Source organism: Pteropus vampyrus, unplaced genomic scaffold, assembly GCF_000151845.1.
Source record: "Pteropus vampyrus isolate Shadow unplaced genomic scaffold, Pvam_2.0 Scaffold208, whole genome shotgun sequence".
Taxonomy (NCBI): domain Eukaryota; kingdom Metazoa; phylum Chordata; class Mammalia; order Chiroptera; family Pteropodidae; genus Pteropus; species Pteropus vampyrus.
The window spans coordinates 3,409,941-3,419,863 of NW_011888989.1; the positions used below are offsets into that span (position 1 = coordinate 3,409,941).

Sequence of the window (9,923 nt, forward strand, 5' to 3'; positions counted from 1 at the left end):
TCTTCCGAAGCCTCACTGGGGGCCTTGATGATGGCTCTTAGAGGTATTCCTCCTTCCACATCATAAATTCAATATGAATCATTTAAAGTTACAATGTAGATGCTATTTCAGATGTTCTGAGAGTGTGAGGGGGCTTGTTGACTACCTTTAATGTAATTTGATTGGGCTGTTTAGTTGGAGAATTTCCAATGTTATTATGTTTGGACTTCTCTTTTCAGGCTGATCAGATTCAGCTAGAGATGACCCTCCAATTTCCTGCATGGAGGGTGAAGATCTTGTTGTAAACGTTCTGGGAACTAAATAGAAGAAAAGGATTCAGCATCTAATACGCACTTTACGCAGTGCAAGACCAAAAAAACCTGCCCTTTGTCAAGGAAGAGGAACAGGAGTTACCTGGCAGCGAGAGGTATGTAGGTAGGGGACCCAGGGATTTGACAACTTCAAAACAAACATGGAAGGTGGGACCATAGAGACATAAACAAGAGGATGGGGTAGAAAGCTGCAACCTTTAGAGGAAATAGAAACCATTCAGTGAGGAGAAAACTTTTTTTAAAAATTATATGTATAATCAATATCCTGAAATATGAGAAGTCATAAAACAATAACAGGATACTATTTAAAAAGAAGCATTCAGAGACTGTGTGTGTGTGTGTGTGTGTGTGTGTGTATGTATTAGCAGAAATAAAAGATTCAATAAAAGAGTTGGAAGATAAATGTCATGAAATATCCTAGGAGAAAAACAAGAGGACAAAGAAATGAAAAAATAGGAAAGAAAAGATAATAAATTAGAGGACCACTCCAGGGGGTCCAAAATCTGAAAAATAAGAATTTCAAAAGAAAAAACCAATAGGAGTTAGGGAAGGAGTAATCATCAACGAAATAATTCGAGAGAATTTTCCCAAACTAAGTCATCAGTTTCCAGATTGAAAGGGCCTACCGAGTGCCCTGTACAATGGGTAAAAGTTGACTGACCCCAAGGCTCATCATTGTGAAATTGCAGAACACTGAGGGCAAAAAGACAACCTAAATTTTCAGAGAAAAACGAAGGATCAAGGCTCAGCATATCTTTCAAATTCATAATGAAAGCTAGAAGACATGGGAGCAATTCTATCAAATTACAAAAGGAAATTTGTTTCAAAATTTTAATTCTTTGCTTGATTACTAAACCCCAATCAAATGTAGCTAAAGAATAAAGGTATGTTCAGACATTCAAGATCTCAAAAAATTTCCCTTTCATGTACTTTTCCTTTCCCAGGAAGCTACTGGAGGTTGTACTCCACTAATCTGAAAAACTAAACAAAGGAAAAAGAAGACATGATGTTAGGTAGTTAGTCAGACATGAATGACAAAGGGGAACAAAAGAATAAGGGCCCAGCTAGAGACAACCCAAAGAACACTCCAATGGTAGTACACTCCAGGTATGTACATGTGCACTAGGCAGAGTTATAGAGCAGCGAGGCGTCAATCAAAATGACCTCACTTGCCAATCACCTAGGAATGCCTTTGGAACCAACAATCACAGCCCAAATATAAGGCAGACATTCCCATGTCTGGGCTTTGTTTTTGTCCTTCTAGACTCCCCTCCTAGTGCTTTTCTGGGCTCCCCCTTTTGCCCCCTTTATGCCCTTCTGGGTTCTCTCTCTTTTTGGTGGCCTTTTGTGGCCTTTTTGCCCTTTTGTAGCCATTTTGGCCCCTTCGTGTTGGTTACAGTGCCAGGACCATGTGCCTCCTTGGTCCATACTTTGTCTCTCTCCATGGGCCTCCTTGGGGCATTCTTTGTCTTCTAAAATATATTTTTAGTAAAATTTTAATCTTTTTTTTTTAAATGCCTACAGCACCTGGTTTTCCAAGATGGTCCCCCATACAAGCACTAACGAAGCCCAACCCTGCTTAGCTTCCAAGATCAGACGAGATCAGGCACATTCAGGGTGGCATGGCCGTAGACTAAAACTTTAATCTCAATGACCTGTGATTCTTCACTGCATCATTTGAGGAAGAACCTAGAAAAATGCTAACTACACATCTGCACTGTCATTATCCCTCTCCCTTTCCCCTGCCATTGGAGTGACACTGATCATCGGCCCCAACGGTGACAGCTTTACATAATTATTTGACTCTAAAATTATTAAATATGTAAAACTCTGATAAAAAATAACATTAAAGAAGAAAAAAGATTGCTCTAAACTCAAATTTTTCCTTCCGAAGAATTTATTTTCTAGTAAAGGAAATGGACATGAAAATAATTTAGGATTAAATACAGTAGGTTCAACAAAGGGAATGTTTTCAATGCTTGAGGGAGCACAGAAAACAACTGCAATCTGGGGAGTGAAGAGAGGCATCTAAGATGGACAGAATACTAGGCAACGATAAGGATGGAACAAGAGTTAGCTTGTGTGTGCTACGTACTTAGCATTCCATAGTGCTGTTGTGGAGGTAAAAGCAGGATCTCAAATATTATTATATAATAGACATCTTAGGATATAATCTTAATGTCAAAGAGAACATTAAATTGTTAAATATTTATTAGAGTTAGAATGGGGGGTGAGGCTTTCAACACTTCTGTATTATTTTAACTATAAAAGCCAATAAAGAGCTGCTATTTTGGAAAACAAAACTAGAAATGCATGTTTCACTTGGGCCTTGTCTAAGGAAGTTTAGGCCGAAATGCAAAAAGCATTAAGTTCTGCCCATGGTCCCGACTAATGGCAAAAAAGAAAAAAAAAAAAAAATGAACGTTTGTTCCTCCCAACTCATTTATGAAGAGTTGGGCCACAATCTCAGAGAAAACACTTTTTAAAATATACAAAAATTAAAAGTTTGGGATTACATTTTTTATTGCATGGCTATGGTAAAAGTATTTGCAGCTGCTGTCATTAAGACATTAACCTGTAAATTAACCATAACCCAAGGACATGTGATTATACATGCATTAGGAACAGAAAATGATCCAATGGTTCTGCTCACTGCCTTTGAGAGGAAACCACACTCTGTGGAGTTACCTCTTTTATAATAAACCTTCCTTTTGACTAACTTTGGCTGTGTGTTGAATTCTTTCTACGCCCTCCGCTAAAAGACCCTCTTCTCTCTGTGCAGGTCTTAGTCTCACCCGCCCCCCCTACCCCCGCTCCCCCCACAGCTCAAGGAAATTTGCCCTGTCCTGCATCAGTATGAGGGTTGCTCAAAAAATTAAAAATAATTACCATATGATACAGCGATTGCACTTTTGGTTATATGCCTCCTAAAATTGAATGCACGGTCTCTATGTGTATTTTAAAAAACAAGTCTAGCAGAAATATAAGGACTTAACATTGGTTTTTCAAGCAAAACATTAAACATGCAAAAGCTATTTGAGGCCGGGATTTGGTCAGTAAACATGTGCTACTTGAAGAGCATGGGAAGAGCAATGAATTTTATTTTTCTTCACATAGAGCACAAACTTGCTAAGATCAGGTTTCTTGAAGAACATCCTATTGGGGAGTTGTCAAGTATATAGCTTATATCGAAGAAGTGGTAAAATGGTGCCCAAGGATCCGTTGCATTTGAAGGAATTATATATAGAGAACAACATAGACCCTAAAGTAATTCTCTATTCATGTTTACTGCCTGGTAGACGGAAACAAAAAACGGCCATAACTATGTGGAAGAAACCCTCACTAGACTGCAACTAACATTCCTAAGGCAATCGTTGGGTTAGAAGTCGTCTAAGGAACTCTTTGTGCCTATAAAGTCATTTTTGGCTCTCGCCAAAGTCCAGGTGCAACAGCCTGGCAGCTCCCGAAGCGAACCCGCCACGGTGAGCTCCAACCTGCAGCCAGGAGGGCCAAGGGGCGCAAGCGCGATGCCTCCTGACGCGCCGCTCCTGGCCCGCGCGGCTGGAAGTGGGCGGGGCCGACGGCGCCAGGCGGGCTCCGCCTCGGGGGAGGGGCCGGCCGGCAGTGGCGCGTCGCTGCGCTGCGCTGCACGTGTGCGAAGCTGGCGGCGGGCTAGTCTACCCCAGCGCTGAGGGCCCCAAGATCCGACAAGGTTGCCTATGTCCAGCCGCTCTCGCAGCTGGCTCTTCCGAGTTACCCTCGTCGCCGCCGCCCACCTTCGCCCAAAGCAGCTTGCTCGCCCCCTCGCCATCTGGCCCGCGCCGCGCTCCCAGGCCCCGGGTAAGTGCGCGGCCTCCCCGCAGCCGCCCGGGCTCCGCCGCCAGCCCTCGGCCCGGGCCCCAGCCTTCTTCAGGCCCCGCCTGGAGGGGCTGTGCAGACTGGGAAGGCGTCCTAGCCGTGGTCTGAGCCCGCGGCGTCTCCATTACTGGTCGTACCCGTGGGAGCGCGGCTGGAGCCCCGCGGATCCTGCGTTTTGGTGGTAACAGCCCCGCCCCCTGCTCCCGGGCCGGTGGTCGGCGGGGCACCGCGCCCTCCCTCCTCCCCGCGGCGCTGTCAGGCGAAGGATTCCATTCCCACTGTTCTCTTTCTTTGCCTCAAACGCTCCCTAAACTCTTCTCTCTCCCGGAAGAGAAAACTGGCCTTTATCCCTAAACCTTTTACAGGTCCCATACATCGCTGGGCCAGCCTTATGCACAGACTAGCCCACGTGCTTCGTCGTGGTATCCATCCATCACTACTTATTGCAAGCTTGCTACGTGCAAGGCAGGCACTCAGGTGGCTGCTTGTTTTGTAGACGTTTCCCAGAGTAGGAGCGAACAGATTGGGGACTGGGAGTGTTTTCTCGAGCCCTCTGCAGGGTCAGTGTTTAACGAATGGATGAAGGAGGTGCTATGCATGTTGAAACTCATGCGCACGGAGTCCTTACCGCCAGCCCTGCACTGAGAAATTTAAAAGTACATCATCATTGCCTGGGTTTTAGCGCCTGCCAAGAAGTAGGATTTGGAGTTCAGTTTTTCAAATATTTGGTCCCGTTGTCAGACCACTTTTTTTTTTTTTCATGCCGAAAATATGGGATTATAAGGGCTTTTGTTTCAAGTCTCTAATCATCTGTGAGACAGGCATGCCCCCACTGGCCTGCGGATGCCTTGACAATGGAGGGATCTACTAAATATCCAGTGCACACTAATAGTGAAAAAGGGATGGGTAGGCAGTGATTTTGTTCAGCCACTAGGCAGGTAGCCAACACTCCGTATTAATTTAATATAACTCTTTTTGAACATATTTTTGATAGCTGGGACGATACAGATATTAATAAAACATAGCTTTTACCTCTAAGTAGGAAAGAGAAATTAAAATCCAACTGAGCTTACTGTTGACTAAATTTGCTCCAACCTCAGGATCTCAACACACCTTGCCCCTGCTGCTTGGAACGCTCCTCACACATATCTTTTTATGTCTCCTTCTTGTTTCAAATCTTTGCTTAAAGGGCACCTCCTTAGAGAAGATTCACTAAAGAGCACCCTTCTGACTCTCATTTCTCTTACACTTTTTATTTGTAGCTTTATGCTTGCAAGTTTTTAATTTTATTCTACACTGTATCCTTAAAATAAATATAAGCTCAATGAGGACAGGAAAATTTCTTTTTCCTCAATACGTAAAACAGTGCCAGACATATAAGAGGTGCTCAATAAATATTTGGGGAATTAATGAATGTAATGAACTTAATGATTTTTGCATGTTAGAGTGTAGTGTGTGCTCCACACTGAAGAAAGTGCCCTTTATGGTGAGTGCTAGAGGCATTACTGACAGTTTGCAGAGGATGGAGGATGGATACATTTAAAAGGTGGAAGTCATGGAGAATTTTGAAATATAGATAAGATTAAGACTAATATGGCTCTTTTTTTAGATGTTGATTTTGCAGGAAATAATATTAAGGGACTGTCAATGATGCATTAAAATTTTGGAAATGCTAAATTTTATTTTTGTTGTGGGTGTAGAGGAAGCTATTGGTGAATCTGATATCTTAATGAAACAAATATTAAATACTATTAAAATTATAATACTCCTGATCTCATTAGGCTCATTTGGAATGTAAAAGAAACAAAATCTATTATTTTAGTATTCCCTCCAAAGAATTGTGTAGGACTTTATGGGTAGTATGCTCTTCCCAGTCATAGACTCAAGCTTCTGGTCTGTAGAGATTTTGCTTGACATGTGAGATACTGTCATTACTATTATGGATAATGTATTTGTGCAGTGTAACATTTCTTTAAAATTTTTAAAAAATATCATTGAAAAAATTTCACAAAGCTGGTCTCTTTACCCCTCCCACCACTTTTTTTTTTTTTTAAGCCAACCACTTTTTATAGCTTTGTGGTAGAATGCTTGAATATGTTATGTTCGGATTTTCCTGAATTTTCCTTAAGGAAATCTCATTGGGGCAGTGTTGTTTTATCTTTCTAATTGAATTCTTCTCACCCTCTTTCATGTTCATGGGATCCTCCCCTCACCCTTCTCTCTCATTTAGAAGTTATATTGCATTTCATTCTTATCTTTTATTTAGTTCCTGCTTATGAAAGGACACTAATTTGAGTTCTGCCTCTCGTAGTTCAGAAGTTTGCACACCTAACTGTTGTAGTATGTTCTCAGCTTCTAGGCCCACAGAACTTAGCAAAATATGTATTAAGTGATTTAACAAGAAAAAATCAGACAGTCGTCCACAAGAATCAAGAAAAGGTTGCCAAACAATACTAAAGGATCTGTTTATTTGGTGCTGTTAGCAGTACTTTGAGGGTCTCTTAAAACTAAATTGCATTTAAGGTGAAAACCATGTTTAATCATTAGCCCAGAAAACAAAAGAAGCATAAGCAGCTTTGTTTTTTCCCCCAGTTCTGCTGTGTAAAACCATCTGTAATAAATATTAATGACCAACAGTTGAATAGGAGCAGTTATTACAGACCTTTGACCAAGTCGTCATTTTTCAGTTTTACACAGAAATAAACTGAAGCTTAGGTTAAGTGATCTGCTTAGTGAATGACAAAACTGAGATCAGGCTTCAAGTTATGCCCCACAAACTCCCATTCACCAAGTAAGAGTTGAAACCTGTGGTTGATACTTCAGATCGATGGTCTGCTAATCATTCCAGGGATGTTAAGCATAACAGTGCTTTTCTAAACTTTCTAGAATTTCATTCACGAAACCACTGATGTAGCATAGGGGAAAGTAAGGAGTTGGGATGAGGCCATATTCTGATGCAGCTGACTGGTAGTTTGTGGTAACATTTCCTGAGGTAAAAGGTGCCGTTTGTGGTAATGATGAGATCAGTTTAGAGCATGTTGAATTTGAGCATTTGATTCTACTAGTAGGTACTAGTAGGTACTTCATCTCTAGGCCTCAATTTTTTAGTGCTAAGATGGAGATGATAATGACCCCTCTGTCATAGAGTTGAAGCGAAGTTTGAACGAGCTCACCACACGCTTTCATTGTTTAGCTGTCTTTACGATTGCCTTGGACTCCAAATAAACCAGGGAGTTGGAGAAGGTGGTCTTGGCTGAAAAACTTGGGAGTGAGAAGGGAACAAGACTGGAGAAGGAACCTAGAGAAACCCGAATTTAAGTGGCAGGCAGAGAACAAGGGGGAAAGAATATTTTGAGAGGCAAGAAATAAGCAAGGAGTAGGAGAGTTTCAAGGGAGGAAAGCAGTGAACCAAGTCCTCCTAGGAAAAGATGTCAAGTAGGGCCAGGCTTGAATGGCTGTGGTTTTGTCAAGAAAGCCAGTGCTGGCAGGGTGTTTATTTGATTCGCAGCAGTGTCTTGTGGCAGTACCAGGAGTAATATCTGGCACAGGGGTGCATGGTGAGTGTGTGGAGGGGTAAAGTGTAGTGTTGAGGCATGAGTATTAGAGTAAGTGTGGATAGACTTCTCTTAAGAGGTTGCTGTGTTAAGGGAATGGTAATAATGAGTTGTTTGAATATGCTAGAGGGAGGTGTGTCTGTCAGAAGATCCCTGTTTTCTTTGTGAATGATAAATAGGACTGGAGGAGATGGTGCTCACTAGGGAGGGCCACTAGGTAGCGTGTAGGGCTGTTAGAGGAACTCCCTTGACCTGGAGAGGTTTTCTCCAGCAGCAGCCAGGAGCACAGACACAGACAGTGCGATTGGTACTTGGTTGAGCTTTAGCAAGGATCATGGCGCAAAAGGACTAGTGAGCAAGTGTGTTGAGTAATTGCTAAGAGTTGTTGAGGTTTGGGGCACTCAAAGAAAGTGGAAGAAGTGGTGTCTTGGGACTAGATATCGCTATGTTTGAAGAACAGGCGATGGGAGAGAAAGGAAGCAGTGGAACTGAAAAGGTCAGTGGTTTGATCAGAGTAGAGTAGCTTGTATATCTTTTTAGACTTTACACTTTTATTTTTTTTTATAAAAATTCAAACATACAAAGTAGAATGATGAAATGACCTCCCCCTGTTTCCATCACCTGGTTTCAGCCATTACCTATTCATGGCCAGTCTTGTTTCAAATCTACACCCACTCTGCTTCTATTCACCATTAGCAAATTATCTTGAAGCAGATTCCAGACTTCATATCTTTTCAACTATAAATAGCTTTTTTTATATCTCTAAAACATAAAGATTCTTTTTTAAATGTAACCGCGGTAACATTCTTTTACCTTAAAAAGTTAACAATACCACCTGATGTCGTCAAATAGCTCAGTGTTTCAATATTCCTGATTGTCTCATAAATGCTTTTTTTAACTGTTGGATTGTTTAAGTCAGGATCTACCATTGCACTTCTTTGTAGGTTTATCTGTAGGTTTTGCCTTCCTTTTTTCCTTTGCTTTTTATTAGTTGAAAGAATTGTGTCTTTGTCCTTGTAATTTCCCACATTCAGAATTTTGTTGATTGCATTCCATGGTCGTTTTTAACATCTGTCCCTATATACCATCTAAATTAATAGAATTTCAATCAGTAAGGATACTTCATAAGTAATAGCATGTGCTTTCAGGGGCACACAATATCTGGTCATCTCTTTTCAGTGATGTTAGTGGCCATTGATGGTCATTGCCCAGGTCCACTATTTCATTAGGGATTTGCTACTTAGTGTGTCTTTGATCTCTATACCTTTCAGCTATTGATTACACCATGCCGGACTCTCTGGCATGTACAAAAGAAATTTTATCCTGTGCTCTCTTTGGCAGCACATTTACTAAAATTGGAATGATACAGAGAAGATTAGCATGGCCCCTGCACAAGGATGGCACGCAAATTTGTGATGCATTCCATATTTTTATGAGATTTTGTAAGAGTAGCAAATAAGATCTGACATCAAAAAAAAAAATTAGAAGATGAGGGAGGAAGAGGGGACTAGCATTAATTTAGTTCCTCCTATGCTAGCCACTCTTGTTCATCATATCTTCACAGCTGTCCTATGAAGCACATATCATTTCCAATTTACACTTGAAGAACAGGGGTTTGGAGAAGTTCAATAATTTACCTGGACCAGTTACACAGCTAGAAAATGGTGGGGGGAACATACAATACTCAGGTGCCTGCCTGCAAGGATAGTGTAGATGAAGGGAAGTAAAATGGGAAGATATGGAATTAATAGAGTGAAAGGCACAGGAGTCAGAGCTCGTGACCTTCAGATGAGTCTTAAAGGATAGGTGAGACCAAGGTGATTTGAGATAAGTGTAGAGGACCTTCCATTAGAAAGAGCGCATGAGCAGTCAGACTGGGATTGGACTCCTTTGGAGCTGGATCTGAGTCATTGGAGGCACGTGGAAATAATAGTACATGGCACTGGACAATACCAAAGTTGAAGGATGGCAGCTTACCTGCAGAGGAAATAATTGGTGTTTCTGTCAAGGCTATGGCCATCAGGCGCTTGAGAAAGAGCCTGATGAGTTAATTACATACTGAGAGTGAAGTAGACCATAAAGTCCCTGAGCCAAATGTGGATATGGCTATTACTGCCCATGCTGAGAGTTCAGGCTGCTGCAAGGGTATCAGGATTTCTTGGTAGATGTTGTCATGCCAGCTGAAGACATTGTATCATTG

General features: G+C 41.6%; 1 non-coding gene and 1 pseudogene across 1 annotated transcript; one reads left to right on the forward strand and one right to left on the reverse strand.

The window, feature by feature from the left end:
• Positions 1 to 1,826: 1,826 nt before the first annotated feature.
• Positions 1,827 to 1,945, reverse strand: LOC111747043 (annotated as a pseudogene).
• A 7,103-nt stretch (positions 1,946 to 9,048) lies between these two features.
• Positions 9,049 to 9,155, forward strand: LOC111747022. Its single transcript, XR_002783359.1, has one exon. It is a non-coding gene; the product is annotated as a U6 spliceosomal RNA (small nuclear RNA).
• Positions 9,156 to 9,923: the final 768 nt, after the last annotated feature.